Below are 20,478 nucleotides of genomic sequence, written 5' to 3' on the forward strand. Positions count from 1 at the left end.
CGCCTCTATTAATGAAGTTGAGGATAACATATTTAACAGCCATCTGAACTTTCCCACTAGCTCAAAATTCTGTCTGCTCCTGCTTTCCTTCTAAAATTGCAGCATTTAGTTGCTATTGACTCTCCTATTCTTCTTAACAAAATCATTCTGCATTGTATCATCTGCCATTCATTTGTGGATTTCACCACGCTAAGTCCTTCTGATATCTGTTAACATGTCTGTCAATGTTTGTTACCTTACTGAATTCCATTTCATTTGCAAACGCAAGTTCAGATTATTCATACATATTACAAAGAACAGTGGTCCTAATATTGATCCCTGAGGAACATCTTTATGTCATTTTTCCGAGTCTGAAAACCAACCATTCATCACAAAACACAAGTTTAGCCGAAGGATAATACTCAGATTTCAGATGAAGTTAAGGATAAGAGGAATATGCTACATTTAAATGCCCAGACTGCACACATACCATTGAAGGTATTTTTGAAATTAATTATCAGGGAACCAATATTGTTGGCAAGGCTGGCATTCATTGTCCATCATTGAGTTTCCTGAGAAGGTAGTGGTGGGCCAGGTGCTCCAACATTGCTGTTAGATACAGTTTTAGGATTTTGAAACAGTATTGATGGAGAAACAGCAATCCATGTCCAATTTAGGATGACTTATGATTCAAATTAAGGACAAAAGGGTAACTAGGGAGAGAATAGGGCCCCTCAAAGCTCAGCAAGGCAGCCTTTGTGTGGAGCCACAGAAAATGGGGGAGATACTAAACGAGTATTTTGCATCAGTATTTATTGTGGAAAAGGATATGGAAGATATAGAATGTAGGGAAATAGATGGTGACACCTTGAAAAGTCCATATTACAGAGGAGGAAGTGCTGGATATTTTGAAACGCATAACGGTGGATAAATCCTCAGGACCTGACCAGGTGTGCCCTAGAGCTCTGTGGGAAGCTAGAGAAGTGATTGCTGGGCCTCTTGCTGAGATATTTGTATCATCAATAGTCGCAAGTGAGGTGCCGGAAGACTGGAGGTTGACTAACGTGGTGCCACTGTTTAAGAAGGGTGGTAAGGATAAGCCAGCGAACTATAGACAAGTGAGCCTGATGTCGGTGGTGGGCAGGTTTTTGGAGAGAATCCTGAGGGACAGGATGTACATGTATTTGGAAAGGCAAGGACTGATTAGGGATAGTCAACATGGCTTTGTGCGTGGGAAATCATGTCTCACAAACTTGATTGAGTTTCTTGAAGAAGTAACAAAGAGGATTGATGAGGGCAGAGCGGTAGATGTGATCTATATGGACTTCAGTAAGACGTTCGACAAGGATCCCCATGGTTAGCAAGGTTAGATCTCACCGAATACAGGGAGATCTAGCCAGTTGGATTCAGAACTGGCTCAAAGGTAAAAGCATGGTGGTGGAGGGTTGTTTTTCAGACTGGAGGCCTGTGACCAGTGGAGTGCCACAAGGATCAGTGCCGCGTCCTCTATTTTTTGTCATTTATATAAATGATTTGGATGCGAGCATAAGAGGCACAGTTAGTAAGTTTGCAGATGACACCAAAATTGGAGGTGTGGTGCAAAGTGAAGAAGCTTACCTCAGATTACAACAGGATCTTGATCAGTTGGGCCAATGGGCTGAGAAGTAGCAGAAGGAGTTTAATTCAGATAAATGCGAGATGCTGCATTTTGGGAAAGCAACTCTTAGCAGGACTTATACACTGAAAGGGTTCAGAAAAGATTTATAAGGATGTTGCCAGGGTTGGAGGATTTGAGCTATAAGGACAGGCTGAACACACTGGCGCTGTTTTCCCTGGAGCTGAGGGGTGACCTTATAGATGTTTATAAAATTATGAGGGGCATGGATAGGATAGGTTTAGGGTGAGAGGGGAAAGATATAAAAGAGACCTAAGGGGCAACTTTTTCTCACAGAGGGTGTATGTGTATGGAATGAGCTGCCAGAGGAAGTGGTGGAGGCTGGTACAATTGCAACATTTAAAAGGCATCTGGAAGGATATATCAATAGGAAGGATTTGAAGGGATATGGGCCGGGCGCTGGCAGGTGGGACTAGATTGGGTTGGGATATCTGGTCGGCATGGACGGGTTGGACCGAAGGGTCTGTTCCATGCTGTACATCTCTATGACTCTATGACTAAGTGGAACTTGGAGGTGATAGCATTGCCATGTACCTGCTGCCTCTTTTAGTTGATGAAGGCTATAGGTTTGCTGCTGAAAAAATGTTGGCAATTGCATTTCTGTATAGCAGTATGGTGACAGAACATAGACCTGACATCAGAATCCTCTATCTTCAGCACCAGAGTTTTAGAATAAAGCATCAATCATTTTGAACTAAGACTAAGACTTTTTTTCCATGCAGAGGGTTGTGAACATTTGAAGATCTCACGTACAGTGGGTTGCCAACACTCCAAAACTAGAATATATTCAAGGCTAGGATAGAGGCCTGTTGCAAAGTGGCAGCAGTGGCCCAATGTGAAGCATGGTGGCAGCAGTGGTCAGCACACATGGAGGCCCCGTGTGCTGGTCTGCAGTGAAGAACTCTTGGAGAGAGATTGTGATGTTTGTCTTTTTAACTTTGCTTCTTGTTTGTTGCTGACCTATGGTTACCCTGTGTATAGCTGTAATGTAACTTTTTTTCTTCATTTCTTTATTCGATAACTAAGGATTATACCTAGGTACTCAGTACCTAAGATGGCGCTGTATGTTGGTGACATTCTTACATTGTAACTGATCTGTAACTGAAGAAGCTGTACCTAGGTACCTTTGTACCTAAGATGGTGTTTTAAGTGGCGCCTTACAAACTTTTCACTGTACTCATTTGAGTACATGTGACTTTAAAGCTAATTGAATTGAATTCAATTCAGATTGATTTTAGATTTCTCAGGAAATCAAGGGATGACAGGGAGCAGACAGAAAACAGCAGCTGAGGCTGACAGCCATGGTTAAACTGAATGGCAGAGCAGGCACAAATAGTTACAAGATCTACTCCTCATTTTTTATGTTCTAAGTACTTGGCCACTCTTGGTAAGTATTTCATTCAGGGCACCATCTATGCCCTTGTTTCATTAACATTTTCTCCAAGTGCTGTGAAATATGAAAAAAGTGCTGACTCATGGTTGTAAGTGCCTAATAAAAAGGTACATTTCACCTTTCTGGACTTATCATTGGTTTTAATAGCTTTAGGTTTTAAACACTGTTCCTATTCTCTTGGACAATGGTAGTGGAGATGAGTACATCAGAACCATTGGGAGTGGAAGAGAGGTTGGGTGATGTTTGAGGAGAGGATCCTCTATTGAGAGTGTTGTGAATTCCTATTTATTCACTTTCCTCATAACTAACCATGGCAACCTTTTATTTGCCAGGTTTTCTTTGCTTTATCTTCTATCTTTCTATTAAGCATTTTGCAGCCACAAATCTGCACTGCCCTCTATCCTATCACAGGCCTACCCCCTTTGTTCTTCCCTTTCTTGTTGATTTTCCCTGGTTTGGTACTTACTTAAAAATTGTTACTCTTTAGTTACCACTTATCAGTCCCACCACCTGACTGTTCAGCATCATTTGTGACTTCTCTGATACTGAAATAGTCTGTCTTTATCCAGCAAGACCAGAACTGCAATCAAGTTTAGGCTAATAAATACTAAGTAACATGTATGCCATACAAGTGCCAGGTACTGACCATCTTCAATCTAGCAATCTCTCCTTGACATTCAATGGCATTACAATTACTGAATTCCATTCCGGAAGTTACCATTGACCAGAAATTGAATGGACAACCAGATAAATTCTGTGGCTGTAAGAACTAATCAGAGTTTGGAAATTCTGAGGCAAATAACTCAACTCCTGACTCCCCTAAACCTGTCCACCACCTTAGCCACAAGTTAGGACTGTGATGGAATACTCTATTTAATCAGGATGATTGAAATTGTAACAACACTCAAGAAGCTTCACAACATGCAGGATAAAGCAGTGTGCCTGATTGTCACCCCATTCATCACCATCAACGCACAGTGTCAACAGTGAGTACCATCCATAAGATGCACTGCAGCAGCTCACCAAGGCTTCTTTGACAGCACCTTCCAAAACTGCAACTTCTACCAAGTAGAAGGATAAAAGCACTAAATACCTGGGAACACCTCCACTGGCAAGAACTCATCCAAGCACACATCATTCTGACTTGGAGCTATATCACTCTTCTTTCACTAGCACTGCGGCAAAATCTTGGAACTCTCTTCCTAGTAGTACTGTAGGTGCACCTACAACACATAGACTTTAGCAGTTCAAGATAGTGGCTCACTAACACCTTTTCAAGGGCAATTGTGTGGTTTCCACCGGGTGCTCTGGTTTCCTCCCACAATCCAAAGATGTGCGGGTTAGGTGAATTGGTCATACTAAATTGCCCATAGTGTTCAGGGATGTGTAGGTTAGATGCATTAGTCAGGGGTAGATTAATAGGGAATGGGTTTGGAGGGTCGGTGTGGACTTGTTGAGCCGAAGGGCCTATTTCCACACTATAGAGATTCTAAGAATTAGGGTTGAGCACTGAGTGCTGCCCTTGCCAGCAACATCCACATCATATGAAAGAATAAATAAGAGACGTGTCTACTCTGCACTTCTCTTGTAAGGTTATCAACCCACAATGTTACTTCAGTTTTTTGCTTTCATAGATGTTGCCTGCCCATTTGAGTGTTTTCCAGCTTTTTTGTCCTATCTATTTTTAAAATTGATGACCACCTCTGGTTCAGCAGTACCCATTCTGTGTTTTCATCATTTGCAAAACTGACTGTTTCAGTCATAAAAAAGGATGTTCTGTTGAAAGGCCATCTTTAGATTTACCCTACAACTCAAGGCCTTCTTTATCATCAACTATAAGAAATGCACAAGTATTCTGCTTTAAGCTTACAAGCATTTGTCCAATGCACCTAAAGAGTCATAATTGATTTAAAACGTTAATTCTGTACCTCCACAGATGCTTTAGACCAGCTGAGTTTTTCCAAATTATTCTACTTATTGCTGAATGCACTGTTGGCATGAATGTGAAAAAATGGTAAAATATTGATACGCATGTAAAATTAGAGACTTTAGGTGCATTGATATTATCTATTCTACAATTAGGAGATTGTTCCTTGAAATTTTAACACCTGGTTGAGTATATTACTTCCCTTCCTGTCACTAGAACTGCAATTTGTGTTTTTAATGGAGGTGTAGACACTGACTGGTTTCTAACAAATCTTACACATGGTTTTACTGCAAATTCAGCTTTAATATTTGTTGCTAGGAATGACAGGAATCTATAATTAAGGAAAGAGTGATTGAAATCCTTGAAGACTTTCAGCTGACCAAAGCAAGCCAGCATGAAATTGTAAAAAGTAGCCCAGCTTCAGCTTTATAAAAACACACTTGAAATATTGTTCAGTGTAGACAGTTCTTGCAGTCCATCGAAAGGATGTAATGGCCTTGTAGGAAGTGCAACATAAAAATTAACAGATTGATAGCTGAAGTCGAATGGTTATAAAACCACGAACGATCACACAAAATAGAGTTGCATTTCCAGGAATTTATAAAACGATTGAGCTAATGGTGTTGGCAGATACTTCTATTTCTACTAGTGCCCAGTTTAGACCTACAGCATATAATGTAAAAATTAGAACAAAGCCTTTCAAGAGTAAAGATGTTTGGATTTCCCTACTGAAGTGAATTCCAGATCAATAATTTAATTTAAAATTGAAGATGCAAAGATTTTTAGTCCAGTATGTTGTCTCTGGATTTACAGCAATAACACATAGAGCAAGATATCCTTAGAAGATACAATGCATGGAATAGAGGCACATGTTATCTCCCTCTTTATCTCATTTTCTTAATTTTGCTCATCATTTTAGTTCAAGAAAAACAATCTTCATATTCTTCCTATACCACTTGTTTTTGTGATTTTCTGGGAAAGAAAGATATAAGCTAAGAATGCAAACTAGCAGTTTAGGATAAAGAAAAAACTATAAGCAGAATAGAAGCAAAAAATTGGAAACATGTGGTACATAATGCTTCATTAATGTGGTACTGACAATATACAGCGCACGTCTCATTTCTCTTGCCCAGATCAGAGCGCTACTTTTCCACTCCAGTGCATATCCCTATTGGTACATGGACTCTTATCAAGTTGTGGATGGCCCCTCTAGTTGCACTGCTTCCTGAAACAACTGAGGAGTTTAAGCCAAGTTTTGAGAGAAAAATGATGTAAGCAATGTGGGAGTACTACCCTGTTAACATGGAGGGAAGACTTCTCGAGTAGTGCATAATGAGCAATTGCTAGATGGTGCTGTCAATGTGTCGTACCTTGAATGTTTCAAGCAGATCTGGTTGCCAAGAATGGGAGTACATGGATGGAAGATATTCCGGTGGTGGAGGCAGAGTAGAAAAGAGCTACCTTAGTGGCACAAGGGTTCACACTTTTCTATGTCCTATGTTCACTCTAGTATCAGGTATTTGAGTTCCAGCTGCACTGGCTTTTCATCCTGAAAAGAAAACATTTCAAAATGATCTGATTGAGGCAGGTAAGACAATAAGGAATTGGAAAAAGCAATTTAGAAATGCTGCTTGCAGAAAACGAGAAATGTTTAAACGTATGAAAGTTAAACTTATCATAAAAGCAAACTACTGCAAACACTGAAATATAAAAAAAAAATCAGAAAATCCTGGAAACATTCAGTGAGTCTGACAGCATTTGGGGAGAGAGAAATATAACTAACATGACTTTCATCAAAGGTTAGAAACATCATAGTTCTTGAAAAGGTACAAGGGAAAAGAGTGGGAAAAAGAACAAAAGAAACAAAGGTCTGCAATAGGGTGGAAGGAAACATTGATTAAATGACAGCATTTTTCACAGTGTAGGGACAAAGTGAAATGAAGAAACAAATATATCTGCAGGAGGTATAAATGGCAGGAATAGATGCTGTCTGAAAGCAAATAAAGAGAAAAAAGAGATTATAAACAGCAAAGCAAGAAGAAACAAAGTTGGGTGGAGATCACAATCTAAAATTATTGTGTTCAATTTTGAATCAAAATGGCTGTGCAGGGGCCAGTCAAAGGATAGGGATTGTTTTCTTTGAAATTACATTGAGCTCAATGATACACTGTGGGATGCAGGAGATAGACAAGTACGCAAGTAAGGTGAAGAATTAAAATGACAGGCAGCTGGGGACTTGAGGAAAATAGGTTTCCTGCAAAATGATTACCAAATTAACCAAAGGCACAAAACAATATGGGAAATGCATATATGGAATTAGGTCTCAGATCAGCCATGATTTCAATGAAAAACTGAAAACCTCAAAGTATTAAACAGCCATAAGATGTTGCTATGTGTCTATTCCAAGAGAGTTGCCTCATGTTTCAACAAACTGAACAAGATTAAAACCATAATTGCCATAAATAAGATTGCTGCACATCAGAAAATGATAGTGCCCAGTTTAGACCTACGGCATATAATGTAAAAATTAGAACAAAGCCTTTCAAGAATAAAGATGTTTGGATTTCTCTACTGGTCTCCCTAGTGAAGAGGTGAAATTTGTGAGCAGCAAATACAGCATACTAAATTGGAATAAAGTACAAGAGAATTGCTGTTCCACATGGATGTAAGTATTTAGTAAAAAGACAGGTGTTGCATCTCCTGCATTGACATGGCAAGGTGCTGTTGTTAGCGACTGAGAAATGGATCAGGGTATCACAGAAGGAATTGTCCTTCGAATTGCTGAAAGGGACGAGGAGGGGTTGTAACTTTTAATGTTGTTAGGAAGTTCTTCTTTCAACACTTGGAATGAACTTCCAGAGAGCACAACGAAGGAAAAATAACAAGAATTATTTAATAAAAATTAACAGAACAATGCGAGAGTTGATGGTGATTTCTGCCGATTGGATAGCTTACCTTGGGATAATTATCTTGTAATCATTTAAATCCAGAAGGAGACCTATATTAAAAATGCCTACATTTAGGCATGGTACATGAACAGGAGCTTTTCATTACCAAAAAATCCAGTTACAGAAAAGTTGAAGAAGCAAGACCTTCCATTTTTAAGTTTGGTGTTATTAAATTTTAGTATAAAACACACTATCCAACCTGACAGATTAGTCTGTTTGCTTTTATAGATGAGGGTCATGATGTTAATTCTCCCAAGAATATATATTAATATATGTAATTTATATTAAATTTGTTCGGAACATTAAAGACCATAAGACCATAAGGCATAGCAGCAGAATTAGGCCATTCAGCCCATTAGTCTGTTCCACCGTTCGATCATGGCTGATATGTTTCTCAACCCAACTCTCCTGCCTTCTCCCCATAACCCTTGATATCCTTAATATTCAAGAATCTATCTCTGTCTTAAATACATTCAATGGCTTGGCCTTTACAGTCCTCTGTGTCAATGAGTTCCATAGATTCACGGCCCTCTGGCTGAAGAAATTTCTCCTCATCTCAGTTCTAAAGAGTCATCCTTTCACTCTGAGGCTGTGCCCCAGGATCCTAGTTCCTCCAACTAGCGGAAATGTCTTCTCCCTGTCCACTTTATCCAGGCCTCTCAGTATTCTGCAAGTTTTAATCAGATCTACCCCTACCCCCCCATATCTCTCTAAACACTATTAAATATGGACTCAGAGTTCTCAACTGTTCCTCATATGACAATCCCTTCATCCCCAGGATCATTTTCACAAACCTCCTCTGGACCCCCTCCAGTACCAGCACATCATTCCTTAGATTTGGGGCCCAGAACTGCTCACAATATTCCAAATGCAGTGTGAGCAGACCCTTATACAGCCCTAGCAGTATATTTCTGCTCTTGTATTCTCGACCTCTAGAAATGAATGCTAACATTACTTCTGCTTTTCTAACTGCGAACGTAACTTACATGTTAACCTTAAGAGAATCATAGAATCCTAGAATCCCAACAATGCCGAAGCTGGCCCATCAGCCCATCTGTCTATAATAACCTTCTGACCAGAACCTCCCCTTCCGCCTGTAACCCTGCATTTCCAACAGATAATCCACCTAGCCTGCACGTCCTTGTACCCTATGGGCAATTTAGTTTGGCCAATCCACCTAACTTGCACATCTTTGGATTGTGGGAGGAAACCAGAGCACCCAGAGGAAATCTACACACTCATGGGGAGAATGTGCAAACTCCATACAGATAATCGCCCGATGGTTGAATCGAATCTGGGTCCCTGGTGTTATGAGGCAGCAGTGCTAACCACTGAATCCTGAATGAGGATTCCTTAGTTCCTTTGTGCTTTAGATTTCTGAAGCCTTGTCACACTTAATAAATAATCTGTGCCTCTGTTCTTCCTATCAAAGTACATAACCTTACACTTACCTAAGTGGTATTCCATGTGCCACTTCTTTGCTCACTTGCCTAGCATGTACGAGTCCTTCTTCAGCCTCCCCACTTCCTCAACCAAAGTTATCCCCCCACCTCTCTTCGTGTCATCTGCAAACTTAGCAATAATGCACTTAACTCTTTTGTCCAGTTTGTTAATGTATAAAATGAATAGTTATAGTCCTAACACTGACCACTATGGAACTCCATTAATTATTGGCTGCCATCCTGAAAAAAAGACCCTTTTATCTCTACTGTCTGCTTTCTGCCAGTCAGCCAATCCTTTATCCATGCCAGTACTTTGCCCTTGACACCATGGGCTCTTATCTTATTTAGCAGCCTCAGGATATCCAAATAGATCACATTCACTGGCTCTCCTTTGTCTAACTTGCTCATTACTTTCTCAAAGAATTTTAACAGATTTCATAGGCATGACCTTGCCTTGATGAAACCATGCTGACTCAATCTTATATTACCATGCACCTCCAAGTACTCCATAATCCAATCCTTTATAATGGAACCCACAATTTTACTAACAATTGCGGTCAGGCTAACCAGCCTATAGCTTTCTGTTTTCTGCCTTCCTCCCTTTTTTAAACAAAGGTGTTGCATTAGCCATTTTCTGCTGGGACTCTCCCTGACTCCAGTGATCTTGGAACATCATTACCCATACTTCTACAATCTCCTCAACCATCTCCTTCAGAATCTGGTGTGTAGTCCATCTGGTTTGGGTGATTTATCCATCTTCACACTTTTCAGTTTCCCCAGCACTTTCTCCTTGATGATAGCCACTACACTCACCTCCTTCCCTGACTCTCTTGAGTTCCTGGCACGCTGCTGCCATCATCCACTGTAAAAATTGAAAAGTACCTACTATGTTTATCCGCTATCTTTGCTCCCTAGTACTACCTCTCCAGCCTCATTTTCCAGCAGTCCAATGTCCACTTTTGCCTCTTTCTTATCTTTTGGATATCTAAAAGAACTCTTGTAATCTCCTTAGCTAGCTTACTCTCATATTTCATCTTCACCCCACCTTATTGCTTTTTTAGTTCTCCTCTGCTGGTTTTTAAGGGCTTCTCAATCCTCTGGCTTCCCACTAATCTTCACCACATTGTATCCTTTTTGTTTTGCTTTTATGCGGTCCCTGACGTCCTTCATTAGTTATGATTGTTTCATCCTCCTTTAGTATGTTTCTTCTTCCTTGGGATGGATTTCTGCTGTACCTCTTCCTGCTATTGTTGCTCCACTGTCTACCCTGTTAGGTATCCTTCCAATCAATTCTGGCCAGCTCCTCCCTCATGTCACTCTAGTTACATTTGCCCAATTGTAATACTGTCACATTTGACTCCAGCTTCTCTGTCTCAAACAGCAGGGTGAATTCTATCACATTACGATCACTGGTCCCTCGAGGTTCTTTCACCTTCAGCTCCCTAATCAAGTCTGCCTCATATGCCTGACCAAATCCAGACATGCCTGTTGCCTTGTGGGCTCTACCACAAGCTGCTCCAAAAAAACATCTCAATTCATGAATTCATTTCCTTGAGATCCATTACCAACCTGATTTTCCCAGTCCATTTGCCTATTGAAGACCCCATGATTATTTCTTACATGCCTTTTCTCTCTCCTGATTTATTTCCTGCCCCATATCCTGATTACTACTTGGAGTCTGTACAACCCCAGGCAGCAGGTGATTTTTTTTTTTCCTTTTCAGTTCCTGAACTCTACCCACACAGATTTGATGCCATCCCATTCCATACCACTTCTTGCTATTGATTTAATTTCATTTCTCTCAAACAAGGCAAACCCTCCCCCTGGTGCTCATCTGGCTGCTCTATACATTCTTGGATGTATAGTTCCCAACCCTGATCCTCTTCATCCACATGTCTGTGATACTCAGAACATTGTATCCACTAATTTCAATCTGTACTACAAGTTCATTTGTCTTGCTTCACATACTGCGTGCATTTAAATACAATACCCTCAGTCTTGTGTTGACTGCCTCCATTCTTGTTGTTGTCCCCTCACCTGCTATGCCTGAAGTTATTTGAACAACCCTTTCCATATTCTGTCCTAATATTTATTCAGCAAATTTTCACCTGAGCACTCCCCACTCCCCCAATCCCACTTTTTCCATAGCTTTCCATGCAACGGAACCATCCCCACCCACTCACTATTGAATTTAAAGCCTAATCCATAACCCTAGCTTTACTATTTGCTAGTGTTCTGGTCTTAGCATGATTCAGGTGGAGCCCACCCCATAGGAATAGCTCCCTCCTTCCTCAGTGCCGGTGACAATGTCCTATGAATTTGAACCCATTTTTCCCACACTAATCTTTGAGCCACACATTTACCTCTTTAATCTTGATGACCCTGGGCCAATTTGTGCATAGCTCAGGTGGTAATCCAGAGATGATTATCTTTTAGGTTCTGCTTTTAAATTTAGCTCCTAACTGCTCATATTCCCTCAGTAGAATCTCTTTTCCCTTTCTATCTATATCATTGGTTCCTATATGGACCACAACAACTGGATCTTTCCCCTCCCACAACAAGTTCCTCCGCAGCCCAGATGAGAGATCTTGAACCTGGGTACCTTGCAGGCAACACAGCCTTTGGGACTTGATCCTGGCCACAGAGAACAGAGTCTATTTCCTGACTACACTATCCCCAATTACAACTACATTTCTCTTTGTCCCCTCCTTTTGAATATCTCCCTGTACCATGGAGCTATGATCAGTTTTCTCATCCTCAAACCCAACTCTCATCCACACAGGAAGAAAGAATCTCAAACCTGTTAGACAAGTGCAAGGGCTGAGATTCCTTCAGCAGTACCTCCTTGATCTCTCAAATTCAGAGAGTGGTCAGAACAGGAGAGTATGACTCTGAGGTAGAGATCGTAGTTTATCTAGGGGGTGTGTCTGCCTTCTGAACCACAGCATCCCGGTATCTCTCCACCTCTCTGATGTGTTGCCACATCCAAAGCTCAGACTCCAGCAATGCTGAGCTGGAGTTCCTCAAGCAACCCAACACTTGCTACAAACATGGCTAATATGAACCACACTGGGATTCACCAGCTCCCACATCATGCAGTTACAACATATCACCTAGCCTGGCATCTCTCTTTTAATTACAGTTATTAATTTGTATTTTTAAAAAATCAATAATGGTCTGTAATTATTTCCCCTATTTACCTAAAATCTGCAAGTTAGTGATGTTATATAGTCAAATTAGTAGCTATCAAGGGCAGCACGGTGGTTCTATGGCTATCATTGCTGCCTCACAGTGCCAAGGACCTGGGGTTCGATTCCACCTTAGGGCAACTGTCTGTGTGGAATTTGCACATTCTCTCCGTGTCCACATGGGTTTCCTCCTACAGTCCAAAGATGCACAGGTTAGGTGAATTAGCCACAGGAAATGTGGGGTTATAGGGATAGGGTGGATCTGGGTGGAATGCTCTTCAGAGGGCTGGTGTGAACATGATGGTTCAAATGGCCTGCTTTCACACTGGAGGGATTCTATGAAATAACCAATGAACTTATGGTTTTCCTGTGATGTTACTCTTATATGCTGGTCCTCTCATCTGGGGCTTGAATTTATCTTGTTAAAAAAAAACTTACAAACTATGAGCCAAAAAATAGGAAGCAAGAGCTCCTTTTCCACTCTGCACTGAATTCCCACGTTGTCACTAAATTTCCTGAACTATATACTCACCTGTGCTGTGTCTCATTCTGGAAGGGATCTCTCCTTCCTGACTGTGTGAAGCTTAACTAGTTGTGCACTTTTAACAGTCCCTCTCTTAAATCAAGCTGAGCTGATCTGAGATGACTCAAACTAGCTAAATTCAATCCCACTTAACACCTTTTGAGGCCCTATTCAGGCTTCAGATGATTGACTGATACATTCTGTCAAGCTAAATATAACAATAATTTAAAGACATTATTATTTAATATCTGTCACTTCTGGTTTGTGAAACACTGTCTAGGTTTTTGAGTTTTTTTATTATGATCAATTCAATTGAATAACTTGCAGTGGTAAAAACGTTTTTAAGTTGCATCTGTGTGACTTCAATGCCTAGTTAACAGGGAAAGGTAAAAAGAGAGAAAAAAAGATAGTTGATGCTGAAACGTAATGTAAAATATTGATTAGAAGTGCCTAAATTAGATCCGATCTTCCATTTAAAATAGGCAGGGCAGACTAAGGATGTAAAATCCACAGAATACCTCCTATAATATTAACAATTACATATAATTTTCCATCATTATTGTACATATAAAAAAACCTTTTCTAACCAATTCTCAAACAAATGTTCCTGTGGAGCAATTGTCAGTTGCCAGGGTAACTGGAGACATGGGAAGCTTTCCCATCAATGGGCTCTAATGACTTACAAACCTGCATGATGTAGTCTCATATACCTCATATAACTGGTCCCCAGTTTGGGGACAAGATTCTTTTATTGATTTGCTCCAACTTCTTTCCTGAAGTTAATGACTCACACTAGGATGTAGTTCCTCAGACAGCAACAACACATGAATAAGATTAGATTAGATTACCTACAATGTGGAAACAGGCCCTTCGGCCCAACCAGTCCACACCGATCCTCCAAAGAGCAACCCACCCAGACCCATTCCCCCTGACTAATGCACCTAACTCTATAGGCAATGTAGCATGACCAATTCACCTGACCTGCACATCTTTGGACTGTGGGAGAAAACCAGAGCACCCGGAGGAAACCCACGCAGATATAGGGAGAATGTGCAAACTCCACACAGACCGTCGCTGAGGCTGGAATCGAACCGGGGTCCCTGGCACTGTGAGGCCGCAGTGCTGACCACTGAGCCACCGTACCAGCCTTAACTTACCCAAAATGATAGTTTACATTGATGAACATATATGATGACTCAGCAGGTTATTTAACCAGGAAACTAGTAGGCCTAAAGCAATCCCGGTCCACACTAGTATGCAAGCAATTAACGTTTATCAGGAATTCAGTAAATATTAAATAATCATCTCAATGGGCTGAATCTTATGATTTTTTGGCTAAGTGCAAGTTGTATAAATCTTTGGAAGGCTTTTTGCTATGATGCCTAGTGAGGCTTCTTGCTGTTTATTACCATATTAACTATCTAATCCACCTCTATGGCATTTCTTATGTCTCATTCTGTCCCCCATCTTACCACCTGTTATTGTTCACGAAGCACCTCACCACTCAGCAAGTATCTGCTGAAGGACCAATAACTCTTGCACTCACACCATCGCTGAATGGTTGCTATGCACTCATACAAACATCAGCAATCCAGCTTGCCCCTCCCTGGAACGTAATGGCACAAAACCACATTGCTCACAGCACTGAGAGGCTGACATTCCCTCAGGAGACAGAAGGTGGTAGTAGAGAGATGTTTTTCAGACCGGAGATCTGTGGCCTATGGTGCACTACAAGAATCAGTGCTGGGTTCACTGCTTTTCATCATATATATATATATTCATATATATATATATATAAATAAATGATTTGGATGTGAATATAGGAAGTATAATTAGTAAGTTTGGAGATAACATCAAAATATGCGGTGTAGTGGACAGTGAAGAACACTATTTTGGAGTATGAGAGAACCTTGATCAGATGGGACAATGGGTCAAGGAGCGGCAGATAGAGTTTAATTTTTGATAAATGTGAGGTGTTGCATTTTGGTGAGACAAACCAGGGCAGTACATGTACAGTAAATGGAAGGCCCATAGGGAGTATTGTTGAACAAAGAGACCTAAGGGTGCCAGTGCATTGTTCCTTGAGAGTGGAGTTGCTGAGGAAGGCATTTAGCATGCTTGCTTTCACTGGTCATAATACTGAGTCTAACAAGTAGGATGTCATGTTGCAGCTGTACAGGACTTTGGTGAGGCCACTTTTGGAATACTGCATACAATTCTGGTCACCCTCCTATAGGAAGGATGTTGTTAAACTTGAAAGGGTGCAGAAAAGATTTACAAGGATGTTTCTGGGACTGGAGTGTTTGAGCTATAGGGAGATGTTGAATAGGCTGGGGCTTTTATCCCTGGAGCATCAGAGACGGAAGGGTGACCTTACAGAGATTTATGAAATTGTGAGGGGCTTGGATGGGGTGAAGAGCCAAGGTTTTTTTTTCCAGGGCAGGAGAGTTCAAAACTAGAGGACATAGGTTTAAGATGAGAGAGGCAAAATTTGAAAAGAACCTGAGGGGCAACTTTCTCACACAAAGGGTGGTGCATGTCTGGAACAAGCTGACACAGGAAGTGTTGGAGGCAGTGGTAACAACGATTACAGATCACCTGCACAATAAATCAAATTCAACCCTTACCTATTGGTGAATTCCAGTTTTGTGCTATGGCCCTCTAGGTACCACATATGTATGGTCAATCGCATCTTGCGTCTGTGGGAAAACAGCTCTGTTCCCGAATCCTACTGTCCAGGCTGTAGCACTAACCTTGCCATCAGGAAATGAAATGAATTGATGTGATGTTGCACAGATGGCATCAGTTACTGTCCTGATGTATTTGTGGGGACTCAACTGAGAGATCACACACAGGTACCTGTCAGTCTCTCGAAGAAGTCAGTTCAAAACAGCTGTCACCTTCACAGCCAGTAAGAGAGGATGGCCAATCACTCCCGACACCCTCAGGTTCCGCTCTAGCATTTGGAATAATTCAGTCACAATGACCCTGGGCAAACAGATTCTGCACTGGCACTGCATCTTGCTCATCCCCAGGAAATGGAGTCATGACCAAAAATGCTCTGGGCCTCCACGGAACCCAATGCACTATGAGTACCCTGCAGGTGAACCCTCTCGCTGAACTGGGTGCTCCTCATTCCCTATAAGGTCTGCTGCTATTCCTGAGCCTGCTGTCAGCCCTCGTCCCTCTGTATCTGCTTTTCCCTTCTTAGGAAAGCAACCACAGTGGCCAACATTCTCTCAGTGGCTGAGTGCAAGATTCTTGCGGGAAATCACTGGCATTGAGTTCATAGGTCTGGTACCAGTTGGTGATGATATATCCTGCAGATGAGAGCTGATCATACTCCTTCATACAATGAAACCCACTGCACCTTGCTAATGAGGGTCATGTCCCCATTATTCACACAGCTCAAGCCTCAGAATGTGCACCAATTTTATGAAGGTGCTGTGCTGTCTGAGTGACCAACACAATACTTTAATAGGGAGTGCCTGTTCCATTTTAACTCCCTTTCCATCTCAGACCCACATCAATCATTCAGGTTTTCATTGCATTCAGACCATAATTATTATTAAACTTACAGGAGAGACAATAAGGCCATCGTCTCTGCCTCCCTTGGCACCCTTGGAAGTTGCAGTAGTAATGGGTTACCTTTGGTAAGCATGTGCTTATTTTTAAGTCATTGGTGCTAATGCAGCATCACTGAGATGCCAATGTTCAATTTGCAAGGTATGGTGCAAATTGCCTTTGACCAGCATTTAAACACTAAGCACGTCCACTTTGTATATATTGCAAATGGATGAAGTAGTGAAAGTATCTGTTTGCAAACACCTACTTCATGTGTTTGCCCCTTCAATTCCTAGTATCCAGCTGACATGGATCCTGCATTTGCATCCATCAAATTGACTCAGAGTCTGCCCACCTTGGGTATTGTCTTAGCCATTTTCCAGTTGCATTTTGCATCTCACGAATGGCAAGTGATGGCAGGGAATGCAGCTTGTGGTCAGGAACATGGGACTCCACTTGGTCCCCAGATAACCTTCTCTCAAATCTCAATGTCCCCTTCAAATTGCACTATCCTGACAGCCCACATTTATGCATGCTCTGTGTGTGGAGACCCAACGCATTGAACTTCAAGTCAAACTGACCCCCTGCCTCCTGACCCCTGACACTGCAGCTTAATAATACCCACATTGGTCCTCCTGTATGTCTTCCTTCTGTAAAGATCACGGTGGTGGGACACTGCCAATAATTCCACTCCCTCAGCCCAGCATGCCCTCTGATAGTGTTCTACATACTCCCGAAAGTTCGCCACTTTGCCATCCTTTTCTCTGCTTTTTATCACCTAGCTCTGACACCTGACTTGGCAGTGATCCTCCCTTGAACCCTTCTTATTGATCAAGGGACTGTATTTGCCCAAGACCTCTGTCTGACTGCGAACATATCTGCCCTTGGGTCAGAAATACTGAACTCAGTTCCAGGACCAATATTACCACAATAAGATTGGTTAACTCAGTACAGATCTTGGATTGACTGTGGGGCTTTCCCAACAGTCAATCTCAGTGGCACATTATTTCGACAATGAAAAATATATGCCTATAGCTCAGCATGTGGTACAATCATTCAAATGAAGGAAAAGAGACATGAATCAGGGATTATAAATCAGTTGATCTTCATTCATGATGAAGAAAATACTTCTTGAGGTTCAGCTCAAACAATGAACTTTGACTTCAAAGAGTATTTTTTACTACAATGTTTTGGAAGGTAGCTAAAACACTGGAAAAGTAGTTGAATAATATTTACCTGAATGATTCGAATATATTTCTTCTTAACATAAGGAGGCAATTTATCTTCAATATTCAAAGAAATAGCAAATGTTGCAACAGTGGCAGCTGATTCATTCCCATTCATTTTCTGCTGCCAACAAAGATGAATTTCCAATCCAAAGTACATAAAGAAATCCTGAGGAATGAATACTGAAGATGAGCTGATTTGAAAAACAGGTTCATCAGTAAAAATAAAATAAAATTTACAAGGCTAATTTGAACCTAACCCACCCTTAACAATTTGTCAGGATCTGAATGACTGCCCACTTCATATCCTGTCGAATTTTACTTGGTGCTTGCCTGAATAATCCTTCTAATCACTATCCAGCAAACTGTTGGCAAATGCACGTACACAGATGGATAGGATTACATTGAACTATGTTTATCGCCCATGAATGAATCCTTTATAATACTCTCTGGTCTGGAATAAAATGAGAATGGACACTTGGGCTGCTGGCATCATGGAACTGTACCCCAGCACAAGAGAGCAGGGGAGCAAAGTGCAGGGAAAAAGTCTGTTATTACTTAAATGCAAACTTTGTTAGTCAATATTATAAATTTGAAAACATTGAATGGAATCTTACAGGGGTCTGAGCAACATGGGCTATAACGAGATTTGTGACAGAATCAGACAAGAATCAGGGAAGGCTAATCTTGACATTGGGCACATCTCACTGAAACTCATGCTTTTCAGAAACAGTGTGCCAAGTTCCTCATGAGGCTGCAGTGAGTTGCCAAATCAGGAGAATTATAACTCAAACACCTTGGTGACAGCCCAACTAGTCTCCTTAATATTCAGTTTTCTACCTTACCAAACTCAACAAATGAGGCAGATGTCAAGAAAATTTGGCATGGAAACCAGAGGAGGTACCTGGTGAATTCACTTCCATGTTTGTGTGGAAGGATGGCTAGGTTGGACAGCGGCCACTAACATCTCAGGGCACACTCCATGGGCACCAGCTATGAGCTCCTCATATGCACTGACATTGGCATCTGATATGTGTCAAAATCTAAGAACTGACATGGCCCATCTCTGATCTACTTACAGGATGCTTCGACACTTTAATATTTCACCTTGGACTGCACCAGCAACTACGACAGTAATGCTGCAGCAAGGAACCGTGTGGTCAGAGACATGTATCCAGCTCATGGATTCCACCAGGCTGCATCTTCAGGATTTTTGTTCAGTGGGTATAGTGACAGAGACAGAGAAAGTGTGAGATATCAGAAAGAAGATTCTGTCACTTACATGGCAGAGTGGAGAAGGTCACTGACCTTCTTTCTATGTTGCCATACATTCCTCTAAATACATTAGACTGCTTTAATCCAAGCGGCTATCACAGACCAGGCTGGCATGGTTTGGTGTTGCAACCTGTACTACCAGTTACTGGGGGTAGAGGAAGGGCCACTTCTGCAGCACTCTGTCCAGCAGGGGCTCCAGGTCCATGCCTACACAATGGAGCACCAATTTCCCACTATTTACCACATGCTGGCCAAATGGAAGGGCTATTTCATACAGATAGTACTTGATTGGGAGTACAACTGACTTTGAAGATGGCACAAGGGGTAATGGTGAATTCTGGGATATCCACTGAGTGGCAACTTGTTCTGGGAATGAACCATGGTAAGATACAGCCTGAATTGGGTGTGATAGATGTCATAAAGCCAGAACAGGTAGTTAATGAGGCAAGGTTGGTAAGATTTAGTGAGAAACCCAATAGGCTTACTTTGGAAACTGGTCCAAAAAACTCAGCACAACTTGAACTTAGCCAAAAAAAAACGCAAAACTTAGCCGAAAGTAATTCAAAGTAAAGAAGTCAAGAGTAAACTATTGAAAATGCTGGAAATCTAAAATTAAAACAGAATGCTAGAAGTACTCAGTAGGTCACGTAGAATTGAGTCAATGTTTTTGGTCTGTGATGTTTCATCAGAACTGACATTGATTATGAAAATGTTCAGAATCAAAGGTCATAGACCTGAAACATCTTATTGACTGTTCTTGAGATACCAGGGGTTTGTGCCTGCCAACTGCACTCACACCGCCTGCCATACCCCATGGCAATTGGGCAATGGTAATGCTACTAGGGCTTTCCCCTGCAATCAGGATCCTGGTGGTGAAAGTCTCACCAACAGAGCTGCCAGCCCAGAAACGCTTGTACTCTTTTTTTTCTTTCCACAGATGCCACCTGACCTGCTGAATAGTTGCAGCATCTGCAGTAGCTTGTTTTTGTCTTAGCATTTAATTCACTGCCTCTTCTCTTCCAGGAATGCTCACGTTATGAAGCTCTGCTCTCTCCCCGACGGGATTATCATTTGTCTCTGCTACCTGATTCACCTTCGTTACTTCTTATTGCTTTTCTCTTGTTCCATAAGAATGTTTGGTGGAAGAAACACATTCCCTTCAATGTTACCCTCTCATCCTGACAACAGGTGAGAATGTGTTGTGTTATGGACCACATCAAATCCATTCAAAACATATCCAGATGATAACCTACACTCTATTATCGTATTTAAAAGCAAGTATAAGGCACTGCATTCCAGATGTGATTCGACTGGTCAAAGTACTAGGCTTTAAGCAAA

At 41.3% G+C, this 20,478-nt stretch overlaps 1 long non-coding RNA gene across 2 annotated transcripts in view; it reads left to right on the top strand.

The window, feature by feature from the left end:
- LOC122560136 overlaps positions 1-20,178 on the top strand; it is a 33,360-nt gene extending 13,182 nt beyond the window's left edge. The window contains exon 3 of one of the 2 annotated variants that reach the window (XR_006314661.1): positions 20,164-20,178. This is a non-coding gene — a long non-coding RNA (uncharacterized LOC122560136). Of the gene's footprint in view, positions 1-2,376; positions 3,113-20,163 lie in introns of those variants that run through there. The other variant, XR_006314660.1, reaches the window with a different exon arrangement.
- Positions 20,179-20,478: the final 300 nt, after the last annotated feature.

This window comes from Chiloscyllium plagiosum, chromosome 20 (genome assembly GCF_004010195.1).
Source record: "Chiloscyllium plagiosum isolate BGI_BamShark_2017 chromosome 20, ASM401019v2, whole genome shotgun sequence".
In the NCBI taxonomy this organism is placed as follows: domain Eukaryota; kingdom Metazoa; phylum Chordata; class Chondrichthyes; order Orectolobiformes; family Hemiscylliidae; genus Chiloscyllium; species Chiloscyllium plagiosum.